This window comes from Thermobia domestica, chromosome 5, assembly GCF_964235325.1.
Source record: "Thermobia domestica chromosome 5, izTheDome1.hap1.1, whole genome shotgun sequence".
Taxonomy (NCBI): domain Eukaryota; kingdom Metazoa; phylum Arthropoda; class Insecta; order Zygentoma; family Lepismatidae; genus Thermobia; species Thermobia domestica.
Window position 1 is genome coordinate 256,149,582 of NC_137458.1, and position 22,938 is coordinate 256,172,519.

Genomic DNA, 22,938 nt, shown 5'->3' on the forward strand with positions numbered 1-22,938 from the left:
GTGATAAGAACCGCCAAAAGTATAACGTCAGTGAGCGTCTTATTTCTTGAGTGAGGGTACGATCTCTGATGAATTAAGTTATGTTCAACAAATGTTAGGAGGGAGAATACCGCACAATGGTTGTGTGGTAACTCCGCGTGGTATTCTTCACAAAGGCTATCCATTTATTGTAGATAGTAGAATGTTTTAAACCAATACAATTTAACAGTGTAAAAAGAAATGGAACGTTTGTAGTAAAGAGAAATGCACAAAGCAATGTTGTAACTGCTATTTTATGAACATTTCATTTTTAAAACCAAAACAATCTATATGAAGTTTGGAGCAATTTTGAAAACAAGCAAAGCACAATTAGTAGAGTGCGTTTATTCTTATAGCTTGAAGTTAAAAGAAAACATCTTATTTCTCAGGTAAGTAGATAAAAGGCACTTAAATCTCTCTCTTTCTTTAATTTCTTTTATTTTATTTTACCTAGAGACACATTCTTTCCAAATGCAACTAATTCTGATGACATTGATTAAGAACTGTTGTATGATGATGATAAACTGAATGATGCTAATTTATTTAACTCTGGAAACTTATGTATTGTCTCTAACGATTTTGAAAGAAGTTCAGAGTTGTGTATCATTGTGTACTTTGTTAAAATTAGGCCCACGCAGAAAGCAGGGGCTGGGGCTAACCAGAAATTCAGTATGTGTGACTTCAGTATGAAATAAACTTGAATGGAGTATTGTGAATTTCTGATTATTACATGCGAACATATTTCGTTTCATGGCATTTGCATTTAATAAAATATTACTCATGTTAATCATCTTCATATACAAGTATTATTTGTATAATTAGATTTTTTTTTTAAAGTTGGGAGTTCCAAATATGTAGTCTCATTTACATAATTTAGTTTCAAGTAACTTCTAGTTGCAACGTGTTTCTATAAAATTAAATTGATGTGTTTAGAATTCTTGCAAAATGCACAGCAATACCCATCGGTGAGCGATATTACCTGCATATGCGGGTAATTCAACACAATTCAATACCCTCTGGTTTTTACATTATTATCTTTGTCCTGATATATTTAGGATTTTTTTCTCATTCTTCGTATAAACAGAAATGATCTCAAAATACGTGATGCAATTTTAAGCTTCATACGTCACAAAATATCTTTACAATTTGGTGCTATTCTTAGATATGCGCTATCCCCCTCCCTCAATTGTTTATCATGAAAAGTATTTATGGCCCACATTTAATCGAAACTTTTTACTCATACTAGTTGTATCCTTTCCTCTTTCTTCTTAAGAGAAAATTTACATAATAATATTTTCACGATGAAAAAAAAAAACGGTGTACTTTGAATGTCAAATTAAAGAAAGGAAAGAAAAGAAAATAGGGTAATATTTATTGCATCAAATGTCAATCCAAGAAAATGTATATTCGAGAACTTATATGAATGAAAATGAGTTTAAAAAAAGATTAATACTCTCAGAAACAAATGTCGTTGTAATGGAAATTCCAAGTTTACAAGAACAGAAATACCAACATTCCAACAATGTTATCTTAAAAATATACTCAAAATCAACTTGGTTTATGAAGCCTCTGTGTCGTAAATAAGTAAAACCTCTCATTGTACTAAGTTTTTTTTTTAAATGTGAATAACCTTATTATCTTCATAGACTAAACATACAACTTGAATAATTACTTTGTAGTGAGGTTTAATGTCTAACAGCCACCATTAATCAAATTTCAAGAAGAAAGTACAAGGAACCAAAGAAACTATTGTATGTTAAAAGCTAGAATGTTATTGATACAAACTGCTGTTGTTAGTATAGTTTAGTATAACCAGTTGTAAGTAGTCTTGCAACTGACTACAGATATTTATTTATCTTAACTCTCAATTAAACAATGCTACGCTATTGTTTTCAAATAAGCTGTACAGAGAACAGTACACAAATCGTGAAATGAGGAATGTTTGCGTTGTATACATTTTCACAAGACACATAATCATGCATTAATTATTTTGCGGCGATTAAAATGTATCAAAAGTTCTAAAATATCATTAGAGTACAATGGGAAAGGAATGTCCAAAGATGATTTCGTTCATTGTCAAACATCTGAGCACACTACTGATTTTTCACAATCTTCCAGACAAAATATACTGTATCCATATAAACATCTGTTTGTTGGACCTGTTTTGCAAATTAAATATCATTGTTCGCATAATGAAAGGAAAATATACTATTCTATTCCCATTGAGATAAATTTATTGAAGAAGTTTACGTTCATAGAAGTTGAAGATTCTTGTCTTTGATAAGAGCTTTACAAACCCCGAACATCTGTTCGAAACATTTATCCAGCTTCTGCGACTCCAACAGCTTTGAGAAGCCTATCAGAGATATTCAGTATTCATTGGTATGTGTTCACGGACTATCATGTGAAGTTCATTTCACAAGAGCTCAATGAATGATAAACTGTGAAAAGGTGGCGGCTATTCCATTTTTGTGATGATGAGTACCTGTTCTTTAATTTGAAGATAATTGCTGCCCAACTTAAGACAGATAATTGCTGCATAGCTTGGAAGAATATTTTGGATTATTATGCTGTTGTATACTGTTACGGCTCAGAATTTTCGTTCATAATGGAATTGAATAAATGGCAACGAGGGAACTTCTGTACAAAAAAAAAAAAAAAAAAAAGACTTCTTTACTAGATTATTAATCATTAGTATTACAAAATTGCGAATCATAAAGCGAAATCATAACAATTTGTTGTCTTTTCGTTACTGGAGTTCAAATATTGCATAACGACCATATGTAAATATCCCAAATAAAGAGTTCACGCTTTGCAGAGCTAGCATCCGTGCTAGTATTAATTAAAAAGCAAGTATATGCATTATATTGACAACCAACAAAACACAAGATTTCGATATAGACAGAAGAAACACATTTCTAACCAAAGTTTAAGCTTAATTACATAACAGTTGCAGGAACTAATTATAGTAGAACATATTAATAAAGGATTTTAGCTGTACGATCCCAATTTAGCTTACATTGTAAGAAACGGTTGAAATATTACTGTTGAAATCGGTCTATAATAAGCGGGTACAAGCAAATTTCGAAGTTTCCTTACTTAAATAGTGTCATAAAAAATAATTCACCTTGATAAGTTTCCCCAAAATTATTCTGTTTTGATGCTATATTTTCTCTGAAGCTTATGAATAATTCCCACTGCTTCGTTTTAGAGTCTGTCAAGGACGAAAGGGTGAATTTATTCCACCCTCTAAGCCAGATAATATTTCGCACTATAATTTTCGTAAAAATAAATATTTGACTTTGAAGGAATATGACACATCGTCGCTGCGCCTCGAAGAACCGCTATGTAACATTTTTGTCGAAAATTAGTTATGATGTGCAAATAAATCAGAAAACTATCAGGCAACACCCCTTATAATGTTATAAGTTAATATTCAATTGTGTCGCCACAACAGTTGAAAATTATAGATTTATGTTTTAGGCTTCTGGTCCTCATTACGTATGCATTGATTAATGTATACAAATCCTTTATGTGCTTATAAAGGCGCAAAAGGTGCTACGTAAACACAAAAATAGCAATGTAATACTTTTGAAGCAAGCTACAACAATGTCCAGTGCATAATATATGCAGAACCAATTTTGTTATATTTTTCAAGTGTTTCCATGTACTTGGCAAAATTTTAAGAGTTCGGAATATTTTTTGCTTCTCCTGAAAAGTTGTGGTTTTAACACATTGCGGTTCTTCGAGGCGCAACGACGACATCCTTCCTTTTAAGCTTCTTAATAATATTCCTTGCATGAAGTTAAAATCAGTGGACAATAAAGGGATTGATTAACCCTTCAACTAAAAAATTTGCTCTATGATTCCGTGCATTTTCACACGGTGCAATCTCGCACGGTGCTCATTATCGAGCAATTTCACACGGTCCTGGTTATCGCATTAATCAGTCAGCACGTGTGGTGCATTTTCACACGGTCCATCTGCAATCACGTGATTCACCCTGAAACTCCTTTCACTACAAGGGGAGGGAGGACAGAACAAGTATGAACTAAGTAAGAACAGAGAAAGAGCAAATACAAGTTAAATATGAACAATTGCAATTAATACTAGAGAAGCTAGAAAAAAGAAGAAATTAACAAACACACGTTATAATAAAGAAGAGGAAAATAATTACAAAAATAAAATAAAACTAATAACGAAAATAATAGCAAATTAAAGTACATGAAAATAAAAATTCAGAAAAACAAATAATCTTGCGAAAACAGACTAAAATGTGTTACTGGTTTTCACTCCAAATTGATATCGTCTCTGCAGGTCGACTTTCAAGGCATTCTGCGGCTAAGTTGATCAAGATCTCTATTTTCGCAAATAATGTATGGACAATAAAGTCATTCTCCACAGCAAAGAATAAAATAAGCACTTTGTTAATGAAGTCGGAACCCATTGTTTAAAAATAGAAAGATGAGTTAAATAAACTTTTATTTTGTGATTATTCTTTTCCTGTTACTGCTTAGTTATCTCTGCAGGTGCGTATGGCCATGGTACACCTGTGAATCATGTCATTGGAGGGTGGGGGATAAATAGGGTATAAAAGAATCGCCCTTGATGTCTAATTCCTTAATTTTAGTGTTTTCGTTGATGGGTGAACATAGTGATTCAACGTAGAAATTGAATTTATAACAACTAGCAGAGGTAATCGTCTCTTAGTTCATGCAGGGTTCCAGTACTACATGCAGAGAGAAAACAGGGATCATACAGTATGGGTAAGTATCGTATTAATAGAATTAGGATTTTCTGTAAAAATTCATGTTTCCTTTTTTTATGTTCTTAATTTCTTTTCTTATTTGGAGGGGGGCGCGAAGGCTTCATATAATATGACTAGACATCGGATTTTTATGCAAATGCATTGTTTGCTCGTATGCATCTCTGTTAAATTTGGTAGGGGTTTCTAGAAATAATAATATAGTCCGAATTTGAAGCTTTGTAGTGCATATAAATGCATATTTCAAAGGTTAGAGCATATATTAGTACTCAAGAGCATATTCAGCACATTTTATAAGTTTTTATTTCAGATGTATGCTTACAACATTGAATAAATCCAGTTTTAGTTTATATTTTCAATACATTTACATGCCTATGCAACGGAAGGGCTTTTTGCATGAGAAGATGGAAGAATTCCTAATTTATAGACGACCAATAATGTTAGAAACCGATCACCAGAGCAGAAATGCCCACAATTACCAAAACGTTAAGAGAAATCTGATAATAATAATGACATTGTAATATCGTGTCGACATCAATTCAGAAACAAGAGATACGAGTATTGCTACTCAGTGAATGCTTAGCTCTAGTTGGTGAAGTTCGACACGAGCTCCGGTCATTTTCTGGTAAATTCGGGCACTCCTTGAAAAAAAAATGACGGGTCTTATTGGGAGAAACTCCAACTAAAAATAATTGAAGCCATGGGAAAATATCTCCAAGGGTTAAATTTCAATTTGCCAGAATATATATATATATATATACTACACTTGCTCCTCTGCGTAAATATTGTATAGTAACATCTATTGATGTTAATAGTTCATTTTCTGGCTACAAATGTCATAAACGGATACCAAAAAATGAAGAGAAGCATCTTGTGATACACTGTAAGGCTAATTGCGGGAAGAGTAAACCCTTGAAAACGATTATTATTATTATTATTATTATTATTATTATTATTATTATTATTATTATTATTATTATTTGTACAATGGAAACGTGTAGACTCGTATTATTTCGTCCCAGCGGGAGCTCATGTGGTTCGGATTCCACGTTAATAAGTAGGCCCACGTCTCATATAGACTCGATGCTGAACGGAACGTTAAACTCAAAATCAACTCAACTCGTATTAATTCGTGTTAATTGAATCCACTGTAAAATACAAATGTCAAGAAAACCAGAGATCGTGTTCTCATATAACTTAATTCCATTATTTCTGTGTTTTAAAACGTTAAGAGTATGTAACCTATAACTATTATAAAAGTAAATTCTAAAAAGAAGTCCCTGAAGTTGTATGCATATTTCATAAATTTTAAGTGCATAAAAATCCGATGTCTAGACATGACATGTTCTCGTAATACATGTTAGTTTCTTTTAATGAAGTAGGTTGGCTTATATTGTGGATTTAATACATTCTTAGTTTTCTTGGTGGTTGTTTTCATAAACTGGGCACCGATCGTCTAAGGCACTCGAAAATATGCAATAATGTATGATATCTTACTTTATGATATCTTACATGTATGATGGTATTTTGAAAATTTCGTAACTTTTAATCTTTATCTGAATTACAAGAACAGTATCTGTATTACTTTTAATCTTTATCTGAGAGGACAGTATACTTGCTTCTCTAAAGCATAAATATTTTTTCACGTTGTTTTAGTACTTCTAATATAGTAAAGCCCCAATTATCCGCGGAATTTGGTAGCAAGGGCACCAGAGATGGCGAAAATCTCCGATAACCCAAAAATATTTCAGCATAAACACTGTTTTATTGTACGAACAAGACATAATAAAACTTTTAAAATATGTACAATACAGCAGAAAATTGGAAATATTGATTTTTACAATGCAATTTATTTTTATGTATTAGAACATACAGTACATATCTGCGTACGGATTGTCATCCCGCAGCGACTCGAGTACTTATGAAAAATTAATAGTAGGCGGCTGCAGCAGGGCTTAAAAAAAAGTACTCGCGGATAATCGGAGCTTTACTGTGTTTAAAAATTAACTTTCTTTCATGTGATATTTTGCCTAAACAAATATCTACACATATATAATTGCGTAAAAGGAAGTAATAACACAAATTCGCATGTTTTTATGTTTCATTTTTTAAACAAAAGATACTTATGAATAATAATTTATTTTGTACATTTGTAACCGAGCAAACGCTTTTTTATGTGTGTGTACGTATATGCGAAAACACATTTCAATTGTTTATTTCAGAAGCTGATGTTTTTTTTTATTATTATTATTTTAGCTATGCATCAACAGACAGAAGGTAAATTGCCATGGCAGGCTCAATCTGCCCCAGACAGAAGATAATATAGCAGTTGTGGAAAGAGATCATCAATGTGTACCTGATGTTGCAGTTTGCGAGATACGAAAGCGACTTTCAAATTGCAAGAAGAGAGCAAGAGACGAGATCCTTACACCAGTGTCTGTTATCTTCAAAGAAGAAATGGCTGTTCCAATTAATCAAGGTCTGGACCTAGTAACCTCCATACCATCGTATGATCAGAAGAAAGGGGGTTTAAATGGTGTTAGAAGGAAATCACTCGGCATACATCAAGGTGCACCGACTCCTAGAAATATGTGCTTTCCTGATTATATGATTCGGTTTGAAGATGGTACCTCGTTTTTACAGTACGACGCACTGGAAGGAGACGGACGAATTCTGTGTTTTGGTTACGAGGGTTTGAAACCAGCACTGAAGGAAAGCGAACAATGGGTTTTTGACGGAACGTTCAAGAGTTCCTGTAAGTATTTTTCCCAGTTATACACCATACATACAGACATAAGAAGCACACATGATAAGACACTGGTTGTACCGGTCTTGTATGCATTGTTGCCAGATAAAACAGAGCGAACATACGAACAACTGTTTACATTTCTTAAAACGTGGTCTGGCCAGAACGAACCTCGAGTGTTAAAAATAGATTTTGAACTTGCTGCAATCAATGCGTTGCGTGCAGTGTTTCCCAATTCACAGGTTTCCGGCTGCCATTACCATTTCAACCAGAGTATCTGGCGGAAGATTCAGAGTATAGGTCTCGTCGAAGAATACCTCCACAATGAAGATGTACGCCATCATGTTCGCATGTGTAGTGCATTGGCATTAATACCAACAAGCAGGATCGATGAAGGTTGGCTCACCGTCATGGAGGACTGTCCATCTGGCCAGAAAATCGAAATGTTCAACGATTATTTCATTGAACAATGGATCCAAGAGAAATATGGAACTGCAACGGTCAAAGGCACAGAACAAACAACCCAGTGGAGGGTTGGCACAATAAGTTAAATCGCACCATATCTAAGAGTACACCACATATCTTTGAGCTTGTGAGTGTATTAAAAGCAGATGCGACAGCTAGTTTTCATGCTTTCGCGAGACAGGGCTTAGACTGCAATTCGGAGAAGCGTAGAAAATTCACTTACATCCGTCTTGACGAACGATTGCAATTAGTCCTGGAGAAGCTAGAAAATGGCGCAGACCTTAAAAATTGCTTGAGAAGCTTGAGCTATCTCCAAAAGCTAAGATAATGGGCTATGAACTGTAAAAATGGGTTGACGACGTACAAAAGTGGAAGGTTCCATCTTAACGACGTGCTGTTCGCTCGGAAAATAACAAGATGACAAGGTTCTTCTTAGAACCGCCTTGGAGTATGTAGCTAATATTGTGTGTTTTACAAATCACAACGTTTTTCTATGCTCTAGGGCGGGCACATTTTTCTTCGATTGTTGAACTACCTGTCTGAATTCTCTGATGTGCTGCTTATTTTATTCTTTATTTATTTTAATATGTGATTATTCTACCTTCTGTCCCTAATTATTTTAATTTTTGATTATTCTTTATTTGTTCTTATTTTCATTTGCTGTTCTTTATGTATTAATATCAATTTCCGATAGTTTCTGTTATTTTTTTTCATTTATTTCAATTTCTTATTGTATATGCTATTTTTCTCTTCTTCTTTACTATTGTTTTTATTTGCTGATTTCTTTGTTCTATCTTGTTCTTTGTTATTTTAATTTCTGCTTACTTTCTTCATTATTCTTTTTGTGAAAGTGAAACATTTTCTAAGCTCTCCTTCTCTAATATTAATTGCAATTGTTCGTATTTAACTTGTATTTGCTCTTTCTCTGTTCTTACTTAGTTCATAGTTGTTCTGCCCCCCTCCCCTTGTAGTGAAAGAAGTTTCAGGGTGAATCACGTGATTGCAGATGGACCGTGTGAAAATGCACCACACCTGCTGACTGATTAATGCGATAACCAGGACCGTGTGAAATTGCTCAATAATGAGCACCGTGCGAGATTGCACCGTGAGAAAATGCACGTCACCTCTGAGACTTTCCAGTCATGTCCACTGCTTGGGTTTAAAGTCAGTCGTCGACAATGAGAGAGTAAAGTTTCCCCTCCCACTCCCAGAACAGAAAATATGTTCTTCGATAGCTTTCTGATATATATATATATATATATATATATATATATATATATATATATATATATATATATATATATATATATATATATATATATATATAGATAGATAGATAGATAGATAGATAGATAGATAGATATAGATATAGATATAGATATAATAATATCCGATTCCCGATTCTCATGGATAATGGTTCATGAATCTTTAGTCTAATCTCTACTTTTGGTATTAAAATTGATCAACAATGAGAGTGAAATCCTCCCTATCTCTTTCATTAAAAAATGTTCCCCAAAATCTTCAGTTAAAATTTTCGATTTGCAGAGAGACATACTCAAATTGGCAAAGCATAAGGCAACACTTTTTCAATTCATGGCATCACTAATTATAAAACAAACATCTAAATTTCATAAAGTATCATAAAAATAGCTACAGAGTTGGTCAATTCTAAAAGCATAAAAATAATGCCTTAATATTCAATTGCTTGTTCATTCTTACTGTTATAATTTGCAAGATTTGTTGGACTTCAACCAGCAAATTACTTTCCCACCTCAGCGCTGCGAAATTGTAAACTCAAACACATTTGAAAAAATCTAAATTATTTCTTATGTTTACCACACATCGTACTAATGAGAATCAATAACCTAAATTCATCATTGACAATTTCTGTCAGCTATGCTATTAATATGAAAGAATGAGAGTACCTAACATTCAGATTCCTGATCTCTCAATTTCTTCCTCACTTCGCCAAATAGCGTGTTCACCTAAGGTACATCATCCCTTACACGTGATGGACTTATGAGGCCTAAGATCCGGCAGTGCCCATTCATCTCTATATAAAAAATAAATAATATAAATTTCGTAGTGCTGATGGTTAATAATGTAGTACAGCCACTTCACCATTTTAGGCGATATGGGATTAAGTCTATCACATACGTCCTGAAATTATCTGGAATTTGAGGGCATGAATCCCCCTCGACGGAATTTTGCGTACGAAGGTAAAGCAAATATGCAGATCATGTGTTTATGGTAGGTATAAAAGTAACCAAGAAAGTTCTGTCGCTTTTTGCGGAGGTCTGTGTTCCATTGGACCTCACACCATGAGTTGAATGCGAATGGAGAAAAGGCAAAGATCAGTTCTTAATGTGGGATTATCCAACATACTAACTGGTTGTGGCAGTTCAGTTACACAGTGAACTTGCGTAAGGCCAGAGTGAACATGGGACCTCCACAGAGCGTCATTAGGGCGTCATGTATGCTGTACGAATTCAAACTGGGATCAAACGCCGCTGCAGCGGGGCGAAAGATGTACAGGCCTTTGGTGAAAGTCTCATGATTACGCAGACAGTGCGGCGGTGGTTTAATAAGTTTAAGGATGGTAACGAAACACTCGAAGACGCACCGCGTGCTGGAAGACCAACACATGTACAAAATGAAGATCTTCAGGCAGCAACTGATGTGAAAAATGGCCAGTCATGTGAGGAACTGGGGCTACAATTCTGTGTGTGGGTGAAGAAACCATTCGTTAGCACCTTCATCAACTTGGGAAGCACTACAAGTTGGATAGATGGGTCCCACATGATTTGACTCCGGGTCAGAAGACAACGTGAAAAGAAACTTGTGTTTCTGTGCTGTCCCGTCATAGGATGGATCCTTTCTGGACAGGGTATTGACATGTAATGAGAAGTGAGTCCTGTAGGAAGCTCCACGGTACCTCATCATTGGTTAGCATCCCATAAACCGGTTCCAAAACAGCCGAAACCAACACTGCACCAGACTAAGGTCCTCCTGTGTGTTTGGTAGACTGCTTGCGGTATCGTACACCGGTAACTGCTACCAGCTGGTCAGAGCATCAATGCAACTGTGTACTGTCAGCAGTTGAGTCGTGTTCAAGAAAAACTCAAAACTCTGGAGCCAGCACTTCTGGATCGCAAAGGGATCCTCCTGTTACAAGACATCGCTAGGCCCCACGTGATAGGATGACCCAAGACACCATTCTACGTCTTGGGTGGGAAACACATTTGCATACCCCCATACTCCCCGGACATTGCACAGTCCGATTATCACCTGTTCCATATTTCATTCCTTGGACAATCACCTGAGGGGACGCCAGTTCAAATCCCTAGTAAAGGTGCAAAATGCACTTGATACCTTTTTAGTTTTTCGGCCTACCAAATTCTATTACGATGGAATGCATTGCCTTCCAGAACATTGACAGAATGTCCTCGATGCCGATGGAGACTCTATTTGATCTTCCAGGTACGTCTTAGGTGACATATCGATGTTCGAAAGTGGTGGGTGAAAAAGCGACAAACCGTTCTTGGTTACCTTTATGCATTCGAAATAAAGTGTTCCAATCTACAAAAAGCAATGAACAATAAGGCGTACTTTATTTAGCTTATTTGAGGTCAGCACATCAGTTTCAGTCATAGTTATTTCTGTTCTCAAGATTATTGTTCGGTAAGACTTAATTCAAATAGCTGCCTGGTTGCTTCACCGTGAACCAAACTCGGAACGAGAAAGACACGCGTACTTTTTAAATATTATCAGCCTACACGAGAAACTTTCACAGAAAATAAGTAAAACCTAACATATCAAATTGTTATAATATCAATGGCGTAATTAAAATCTCTAAATGTCAGTATCCAATCTCTCAAATGAAAGGTTTGTGCCATTTATATTGTCTGTAGAGCACAATAGCTTCAATTTTGCTCTGCCTCTTTCCTGGTGGCGTTTTTGGAAACAAGGTATCGAGTTCGAATTCCAGTAGAAGAACAAATAAAATTGGAACGTAGTAATTCAAATTCGACCTTAAACTATAAATCCATATTTCATATAACCTTGGAACTAACACCGAAATCAACCAATCAATCACTAAATTTCAATCAATGAACCAAGAGCTTCCACTGGCCAAATTGTTAGGTTCCTGCGTTGATTCAATATCTTAGAACCAAAGAAGAATTTATCTTCCTTCTGAAAAAGGCAATTTTGATATTTAAAACAGTCCGGGTTCCTGAAAATCCACAGGAAGTTTTTTTTCTATTTTGTCTAAACATAAGTTTACTTCTTATATTAAGGTATACTGACTTTTTCAGTTGTGAATCTTAAAATGATAAATGGTTAGCCAATAGTGTCCAAGCATTGTTCACATCATAAGAGATGTTTAAACTGCAAATTCAATTCTATTTTATAACTAATGTTTGTATTCGGTACGTAATTTAAGAAACCTTTATTAAATTCATTTACAGCATAAGAATATAGGGTTACGAAGTTTCAACGCTAAAAAATTACAACAACCGTTTTTAGGTAAATACTCATGCCCACAACCAAGAAAAGAAAATACATAAGAATATAGAGTTACAGAGTTACAGGACTAAAAAAAAATCGCAACTACTCTTTTAGATAAATACTCATACGTCATACCTACAACCAAGAAAAAAAATAGAAATCTACTAGAGGAACACGAATAGAGCAAGAGAGAAAGTAACAAAGAAAAGTGGAAATAAAATAAAACTACAAAGACATTCGCACCTGGTGTACTTGCGTTTCAACTTTGCGGTGCATGGTCCTCTAACGAAAAATCCCTTTGTGAGAGGTAGAGTAAGCAAAAGGCACTGGTTAAAAACACAAATCCAAATGAAAACTCGATCTTCTACCTTCATGAGCATTAGACTCTAGTGATCGAAGATTCATGAGAGGAAACATAAACAAATTCTGCAAGAGAAGAATACCTGGAAAGGAACCAAGTTCACTGAGTACAGTGGTCAAAGATGTCTTTTTTAAGAACTTTTCATCATCCAATACACGAACACAGGAAACATATAAATAAGAAGGAAAACTAATAACGACAAGTGTAGGGAATGAGAAAAAAACATTATTTTTATTATCTTCCCATGCAAAATTAAAAGAAATAAAAAGAGTTAAAAATCTGTATTTAACGATTCAAAAATTTCAAAGACCAGATTCTCCAGTTCTACTTCTATTATGACGGTACGACAAAGTCTGTCTACGAGAAGGAATCATTCAAAAAGAGTAGTTGCTCGTATTTCATGTTTATGGGCAACTTTTTTTTCTTTCTGTCAGTTTGTTAATTATCTGTACTGCATGAGAATATCAAGTACATTTGCAAGATTCTTCTTATAGGATGGGAAATCCATAAGTAGGCAATATAAACAAAATACTGATTAAGTCATCAACATTCCATCACAAAAGGAAGTACATTTTGTCAAAATATAATTATTTACATCTCTTATTGGGAATTCAAAAAAACTGCGTAACTACATGTTGGGAATTCAATCACTTTTCTTTTAAATGCTTAGCTAGAGCGAAGTACAAAATCCTTCCTTTTTCGCTTGTATCACAAATCCACTAGTTATGTTTATTTTAAAATAGTACAAAGAAAACACCCTTTTATTCTGATAAAACATGTCAATCAAAGAGGAATAATCTGTTAATTCAGCATTTAAGAATAGTACCAAACCCTTTTTTAATGTATAACTGCTTATTTAAATGAGTAGTATCAGTTATATTATTTGCATGTTTTCCTGTGTTTTGGGTGAAGAAAAAAATCTTACATGCTTTTATATTAGTTGTATTAAAAATTCATTATTCCCAAAGCCGATTTTAGTCCCTATATATTTGTGTTAATAATGCTAATAATACGTCGAACGAATATATGCACGTGTATGGGGACTGTGAGGACTCAATGGTAGAGTGTTTACTTCTTATGCGTGGGGTCCTTGGCTCGATACTAGTTCGCGCCATTTGTGGTGAACAAAAACCGTGTGCCGTAGGAAATCGATGGTTGAGAGCTAAAGGGGTGTAACTGCTGTTTAGTGCTTTTGAGAAAATCAAGTTTTAAAATGTGATAAGTTTTAGTTTCCACAATATCTTTTCAGTGTACATATTGTCCTCGAAAAACGATATTTACTGTAAGTTACACTTCAAGTTTAGTTCTGTCACAACCAAATTCAATCCATGATACATGTCCTCATAGCATTAAACTCAGAATATCAAAATTCGGCAGTAACCCCCTTTTGGCTCTCAACCATCGAAATACATCTGAAAGTTTCTTTTTTATCTGGGAAGTAAAACTCAAATAAGTAAGTCAAAAGTGAGATTATAAAACAGAATTTTAAAATAAAGCCATGGAGAAGAATTTTAAGAATTAACTGGGTGGAGGAAAGAGCACTATTAGAGATTGAAATTTGCTTAGTACATATTTTAAAAACAAATTTTATTCTGAAAATCGTGATAAAAAATATGTTGAGTATATCTAGAGGGAGAAAGAAAAATAACACAATTTAATGGACAATTACTATAAGACGAGAAGGCTAGCAGCGGATTATAACACATAGAAACTTCTAAACTTCCAAAACATAATCTGCTAGCTATAGCATAAAACGATTATAATAACTATCATGATAATTATTAATTTCAAGGAATTTAATTGGGCACTGTGTTATGTATAAACATTTCACGCCTGACGCTTGGTAGATATCCAGAAGTCAAAATTCAGATGCTACTGATGCTGGTGTTTATTACTTAGGACTTTACACCAGATGTTATATATGACAAAATGACGGTTTCCTGGCAAGCGAGACAAATACAATACATATACCAGACGATACATACAAAAGTAGTGCCTTGGTTATTATTCGATTGATACATTGCGGATAATGCCCAGGCAAAATTCCCAATGAAAAATCCCGGCACTAGAGCAAAATACTTGGCAACAATTCACCTCATATTGCGTGTCAAATTGGCGTCGTACTTATACCTCACATCAAACTGTGTCATTTTGTTCATGCCAGGAGAGTAACGTAAGGCATAATATCGAAACCCCATCACTGCGATGATGCCGGCCACCAATCCGGGAAAGGTTGATGACTAACCCTTTAACCGCCTTGAGGCATCAACATTATGCCTCACTGTTTTTATAAATTTGTTCCTCGTGGCACTTATGGATGTCTTACACTTTTTTGTTTTCGAAGATTGTACACATGCAGTACCCAGAATCAGTCTAAATAAAATGAGAAAAATTAGAATTACGTTTTGGCCCCAGGATGTAGTTTTTGCTAATACATTGTGGCAGTTAAAGGGCTAAGTACCAAGGCTTATCACGAACTACTACCAATTGGCTAGACAATAAATATAACTGAGTACTCACAACATGAAAAATTGAAAATCGCGGAACTAGTACATGTTGATCGTATATGTGTTATTCTGCTTCTATTCAACGCGAAACCTCATGTTGCTAAGGATGCTCGTGACCCCATTATCCAACAAAACGCTAATGCTTTGCTCATTCAATCCGAACATTGCAGTATTTACTCCATTCGTTAGTCAGTCATCTTCAGTGAGGACTGTTCAAATTCTCAGCTGGGTTTGTCTTACATTGAACAATTTGTTTGGTTCACATTCCGCGGAGTTCTCCTTCAGCAGAACCCATAGTTCTTCGAGATATTTCTTCCTGCCGATAGAGATTGCTTCCCATTTTCCAAACAGGTCTTGTCTTGTATATTCACCTTTCTCTTTCTAGGTCAGAAATCAGAAACTTTTTGATCATCGAATGTTGTGTAAAACTCTACCAATAAAGAAGCGTACCATAAAATGAAAAAAAAACTCCTTACATTTAAATTTATATTAACTACATACTCACAAGAAAAACTTTGCAAGAATTTATTTGAGTTCGTAAGTAACTCAATGAACCGTTTGTTTACTCTGCTGATGTGTTACTTCAAAATATCTATGAATATGAATTATCTAATTTGTTCCTTCTGTGAAAGGTCTATATTAGGTTATAGTCTCTGGCCATGAATTAAAAAACTGCCAACTGAACCAAACCAGAAGCGTATTTTTAGAGTTTGGTTGGAACGCAGTTAATTTCTAAAGAAGCACAAATGATAGAAATTTATGGCTAAGTGAATATTTTAAATATTACATTAAGATCTAAAACTCTGCTCTCATATCTTTTGCATTTATTATAATTTAAACAAAATTCCCGTAAGAGCAATTTTTTAATATACGAAAGATATATTGTAGCTCACTTTTCATATATTTAAAATGCCGTGTTATAATCCAAACTATTTTAAAAGGAGCCAGTGCTTTGGATTAGTAAGTAGTTATAGATTCATGCATCTCATTCCTTTCTAATCAAACAAATTATGAAATATAAGATATTGAGAAATTCTTAAATATTTTACATGTCACACTATAAAAATGTGTTGTCAGTTTATAATAATGTTCGACATGATAAAAGACAGGATTATACATATATTTTTCTATACTATCAAATCTAGGAATACTAGTGTTATAAACGTGAAACAGAACAAAAACCAAGATGATGCTCTTGGATATTTAACCTTCAACTTAACATGTACACAGTATACAATAGTGTTCATTAAGGATATCGATTTTCCAATAAGACGTAATGGACCCAAATGCTCCGTTTACATTTGTTTCTTGATTGGTTTGATGTGCCGTGTGTTTTCTGTACATTTGTTTATTGTTCCTGTTCCATATTCCTTATGTCTACTGTTTTATTCCTTTTGATGCATTGTCTTAATAGCATTGTGTCTTTGTTTTTTTTAATATTTATATTTGCATGAATAGAATAAATATCTAGCAATTACCTTATCATAATTTATGTGTTTGAGCATTTTAAATTATGTATTTCAGACTGACCTACATGTGGACTCGTCGCATTTTCTTGTAGTCTTGTGCTATGTAGTCATCCATCTTCTTCCGAATCTTCAGTTTATTGTTGACACCAAGAAAAAATGAGCTTGATCTTAAGGTTTTCCGCAAATCCTTTAGGTATAAACAAAACATGAAATCTACAAAAAGTATCTTCAAAATAAGTTTTGTTTTAAATATTCCTTTAGATGAGGTAAATTCAACCTAAGCAAGACTTAGGATACACTATAAACTTGTTTCTTTTTAAATAGTGGAATACTGAGTAGAGTGCAATCTGAAATGAATTGCTAAATTTTGATTATCGTCCCACCGATTTCATTTACATGTTTCCACTTTATGTTGTTTAATATTTATGCTATGTAAAGCTAACCTACGAGTATTAAAAACTAATACGAAACTAATATTTTGATATTATGTAATGTAGAGATGATGCTTCTGATGTACAACTTAAGGCGCTGAATGATTCGTTATAAGATGATATTCTAGGAACTGTATTCTATGTAAATACGAGTTTAATTCAGGAACTAATCTCGTGATGGAAACTACTTTGTAAATCAACTAGAGTGAGGAAAACAAAACTAATTATCAAAAGCAAAACCATGGTAATTGTTTTATGATAAATGACCGAACAATTTGAGGTACACGCTGATGATTAATGAATTAATGATATTTAAGTAAAAAGAGGCAAAATATGAAGAAAAAAATAAGAAAACGTTTATATTATAAGATGATATATATAAGAATAAGAAAAAATAAGAAAACGTTTATAAGATGATATTCTAGGAACTGTATTCTATGGAAATACGAGTTTAATTTAGGAACTAATCTCGTGATGGAAACTACTTTGTAAATCAACTAGAGTGAGGAAAACAAAACTAATTATCAAAAGCAAAACCATGGTAATTGTTTTATGATAAATGACTGAACAATTTGAGGTACACGCTGATGATTAATGAATTAATGATATTTAAGTAAAAAGAGGCAAAATATGAAGAAAAAATAAGAAAACGTTTATATTATAAGATGATATATATAAGAATAAGAAAAAATAAGAAAACGTTTATAAGATGATATTCTAGGAACTGTATTCTATGGAAATACGAGTTTAATTTAGGAACTAATCTCGAGATGGAAACTACTTTGTAAATCAACTAGAGTGAGGAAAACAAAACTAATTATCAAAAGCAAAACCATGGTAATTGTTTTATGATAAATGACCGAACAATTTGAGGTACACGCTGATGATTAATGAATTAATGATATTTAAGTAAAAAGAGGCAAAATATGAAGAAAAAATAAGAAAACGTTTATATTATAAGATGATATATATAAGAATAAGAAAAAATAAGAAAACGTTTATAAGATGATATTCTAGGAACTGTATTCTATGGAAATACGAGTTTAATTTAGGAACTAATCTCGTGATGGAAACTACTTTGTAAATCAACTAGAGAGAGGAAAACAAAACTAATTATCAAAAGCAAAACCATGGTAATTGTTTTATGATAAATGACCGAACAATTTGAGGTACACGCTGATGATTAATGAATTAATGATATTTAAGTAAAAAGAGGCAAAATATGAAGAAAAAATAAGAAAACGTTTATATTATAAGATGATATATATAAGAATAAGAAAAAATAAGAAAACGTTTATAAGATGATATTCTAGGAACTGTATTCTATGGAAATACGAGTTTAATTTAGGAACTAATCTCGTGATGGAAACTACTTTGTAAATCAACTAGAGTGAGGAAAACAAAACTAATTATCAAAAGCAAAACCATGGTAATTGTTTTATGATAAATGACCGAACAATTTGAGGTACACGCTGATGATTAATGAATTAATGATATTTAAGTAAAAAGAGGCAAAATATGAAGAAAAAACAAGAAAACGTTTATATTATAAGATGATATATATAAGAATAAGAAAAAATAAGAAAACGTTTATAAGATGATATTCTAGGAACTGTATTCTATGGAAATACGAGTTTAATTTAGGAACTAATCTCGTGATGGAAACTACTTTGTAAATCAACTAGAGTGAGGAAAACAAAACTAATTATCAAAAGCAAAACCATGGTAATTGTTTTATGATAAATGACCGAACAATTTGAGGTACACGCTGATGATTAATGAATTAATGATATTTAAGTAAAAAGAGGCAAAATATGAAGAAAAAATAAGAAAACGTTTATATTATAAGATGATATATATAAGAATAAGAAAAAATAAGAAAACGTTTATAAGATGATATTCTAGGAACTGTATTCTATGGAAATACGAGTTTAATTTAGGAACTAATCTCGTGATGGAAACTACTTTGTAAATCAACTAGAGTGAGGAAAACAAAACTAATTATCAAAAGCAAAACCATGGTAATTGTTTTATGATAAATGACCGAACAATTTGAGGTACACGCTGATGATTAATGAATTAATGATATTTAAGTAAAAAGAGGCAAAATATGAAGAAAAAATAAGAAAACGTTTATATTATAAGATGATATATATAAGAATAAGAAAAAATAAGAAAACGTTTATAAGATGATATTCTAGGAACTGTATTCTATGGAAATACGAGTTTAATTTAGGAACTAATCTCGTGATGGAAACTACTTTGTAAATCAACTAGAGTCAGGAAAACAAAACTAATTATCAAAAGCAAAACCATGGTAATTGTTTTATGATAAATGACCGAACAATTTGAGGTACACGCTGATGATTAATGAATTAATGATATTTAAGTAAAAAGAGGCAAAATATGAAGAAAAAATAAGAAAACGTTTATATTATAAGATGATATATATAAGAATAAGAAAAAATAAGAAAACGTTTATAAGATGATATTCTAGGAACTGTATTCTATGGAAATACGAGTTTAATTTAGGAACTAATCTCGTGATGGAAACTACTTTGTAAATCAACTAGAGTGAGGAAAACAAAACTAATTATCAAAAGCAAAACCATGGTAATTGTTTTATGATAAATGACCGAACAATTTGAGGTACACGCTGATGATTAATGAATTAATGATATTTAAGTAAAAAGAGGCAAAATATGAAGAAAAAATAAGAAAACGTTTAACAAGAAAAGTCTAGAATATGAAATTTTAATAGTATACAGTTATTTCTAAAATATTAGCTATGTATGTATGTATCACTTTACATTTCTGCAACTATTCATTAACCCATTTGAAACATGTCATGCATAGGTTTGCACCATAATTCAATAACAAAAGCTACCCATTAACGATTGGCGGTGTTAATATATACTACACTATATACATTAAAGAATATAGTAGCATACAATTAGGATAAAACAAAGGAATATAAGACTGGGAATGCTCAACTGTCATGATTTCGAGGCCCTAGCAAGGGAGGAGAGACTTGTTGCATGTTCCAAATGGGCCAATAACATGAGCCATTGGGTTTGGGCGTATGCAAGATAAATCATCAATTTAAATTGAAGCAGGCAGAAATTGGTTGGCCTCTGCTGGCCATATCGGGGGAGAAAGAACATGTTCCATCTCTCAAAGAAGCGACTAACAGGCAGCATTGGGACCGCAAGTGTGCGTGATACCTCAGCATATAAAGTTGAGGTAGGTAGGGGTTCCCAGAAATGGGTTGGACTTTCCTGGGCTATAGCCATACCTAACAGTGAGATTTGGAACTTTGAAGCGCTTCGTCACAAAAAAAGGAAGTTAGCTTGTCTTAAGGCTGAGGCACAGATACTGGAGATGCCAGTAGACTCCCATAAGCAAGAGTAACTTGGAGATTGACTTTAGTTTATCGCGCTAATGAGCGTATTCCATTACTCTTCCTCGGAAGGGTTTTAGGTGCGGAGCAGGTACTTTTAAATGCACGATTACTACATACTTACGAATCTACAGATCTTCTATAGGATCTTCTTTAAGAAGAGCAACTGTGAATCCACCATGGAGTATGGCAAATACTTTTTCAATTTGTCACTATCTCAGTTTCCTTAATTTTACACTTATGTCACAAGGTGGAGTATTTTTTAATGTTCGATAGGGGTTTAGCATCCCTTTCAGTACCGAGGCTATATAAAAATCGGATCTATATCGAAAACCTACGCTGGCATCGCCTTTCTTTCTCATAAAATTGAGGTGAACCAAGTATTTAAAGTCGGGAGAGGAGAGACGTGTCTCACTTCAAATGGGACGATTGAGCGAGTAATTGGTTCTGATAATGCACCTGGTACTGCCCTAATCTGAGGTAGGCAGGGCTTTGGTTGTAGTGCCCTTCTAGTTTTATTGAGTCTCCCAGTTCAGAGGTTGGAGTTCGCGGATTGTGACTCTACTATGGGATTCGATATCTTGTGTTGCCAAGATGTCTTCTAACTTCAAAAAGGGTGTAAGCTTACCTCATAAAATACCAGCGTCGCACTAGAGATGCTGGTAGAGTCCCATTTGCTATGGCATTTCCATCCATTAGTAGGTATAACTGAGAGTTGCTTCGGTCCGTCGCTGTTGATATAATATGAAACGAATCTCCCCTTTCATATGGCACTGATCTGGCAACACTGGAGAAACTATATGAACGCTTGGTTTCATTGTGTTCCTTATCTCAGTAGTGTTCTGCTATTGTTAGAAAAGACAGGTTTAGTGCAGTTATCAGCGTTTTGGGTGTGACGTTTGTGTAGTGCAGGACATAAAAATACAACTACAAGTACGCAAAAATACTGGTATTTCGAATGTATATTTTTAAATAGTTGTCGGAACTATTTCAAGTGACATTTTGAGAATTTCAATAAACAAAAATGCCGCGAAATTGTGTAAACAGTGCGGATAGCTTCTGCTACGTGTGTGGGGAAGTGACATTTTCCTCACAAAAGCAGACTATAACGCCACTAATAAGAAAAGCCTATCAATATTACTTTGGTTGTAAAATTGGAGACCAAGATAAATCTTGGGCACCCCACATTGTGTGTAACACTTGTGCCAGCAATCTAAGAAATTGGATTAATGAGAAGGGGCGCTCAATGCCTTTTACAGTGCCCATGATTTGGAGGGAGCCAAGCGACCACATCAGAGACTGTTATTTTTGTATGGTTCCTTCCGTCAAGAAGGGAATTACCACGAAGAAGAAGCGGGCCTTGATCTATCCTAACATTCCTTCTGCAATGCGCCCTGTTCCACATGGAGAAGGACTACCTGTTCCTGACCCACGCAGAGAATACGATCTTTTTTCTGATGATGATCAAAAAGTTGAAGCTCCTGAATCAAGTACTTCGAAGGACCCTTCGTTTGTTGTAGAAGAACCTCCATGTGAACCACATAGACTTACTCAAGAGGAACTAAGTGATCTAATCAGAGACTTGGACCTCTCGAAAAGCAACGCTGAAATTTTAGCGTCACGCTTAAAGCAATGGAATTTATTGCAGGAAAAAGTAAATATTTCAGTGTATCGGAATAGGGAGAAGATGTTCACTTCATTTTTTACTATGGAAGACACACTTGTGGCATGTACAGATGTAAATGGTCTCATGAGGGCACTTAAAATTAATTACGAACCTACGGAGTGGAGGCTCTTTATAGATTCGTCCAAGGTGAGTTTAAAGGCAGTGCTTTTACATATTGGAAATGAACTTCCTTCAATCCCTGTAGGTTACGCAGTTCATATGAAGGAATCTTATGAAAACTTGAAACGTTTACTTCAAGCCATTAAATATTACGATTTTCAGTGGCTCATTTGTGGTGACCTTAAAGTAATAGCACTGTTGCTAGGTATGCAGTTAGGGTATACAAAGTATTGTTGCTTTATATGTGAATGGGACAGTAGAGATCGTGGATCTCATTACCGCAAAAGTGATTGGAGTACCAGAGAAACTCTTCAGCCAGGAGTGAAAAATGTGCAGCATGAACCACTGGTAGATCGTAACCGAATTTTGCTTCCCCCTCTACATATTAAATTAGGTCTTATGAAAAGTTTTGTTAAGAGCATGAACCAAGAAGATGAGGTCTATAAGTACCTAAGAGGACAATTCCCTCGATTAAGTGATG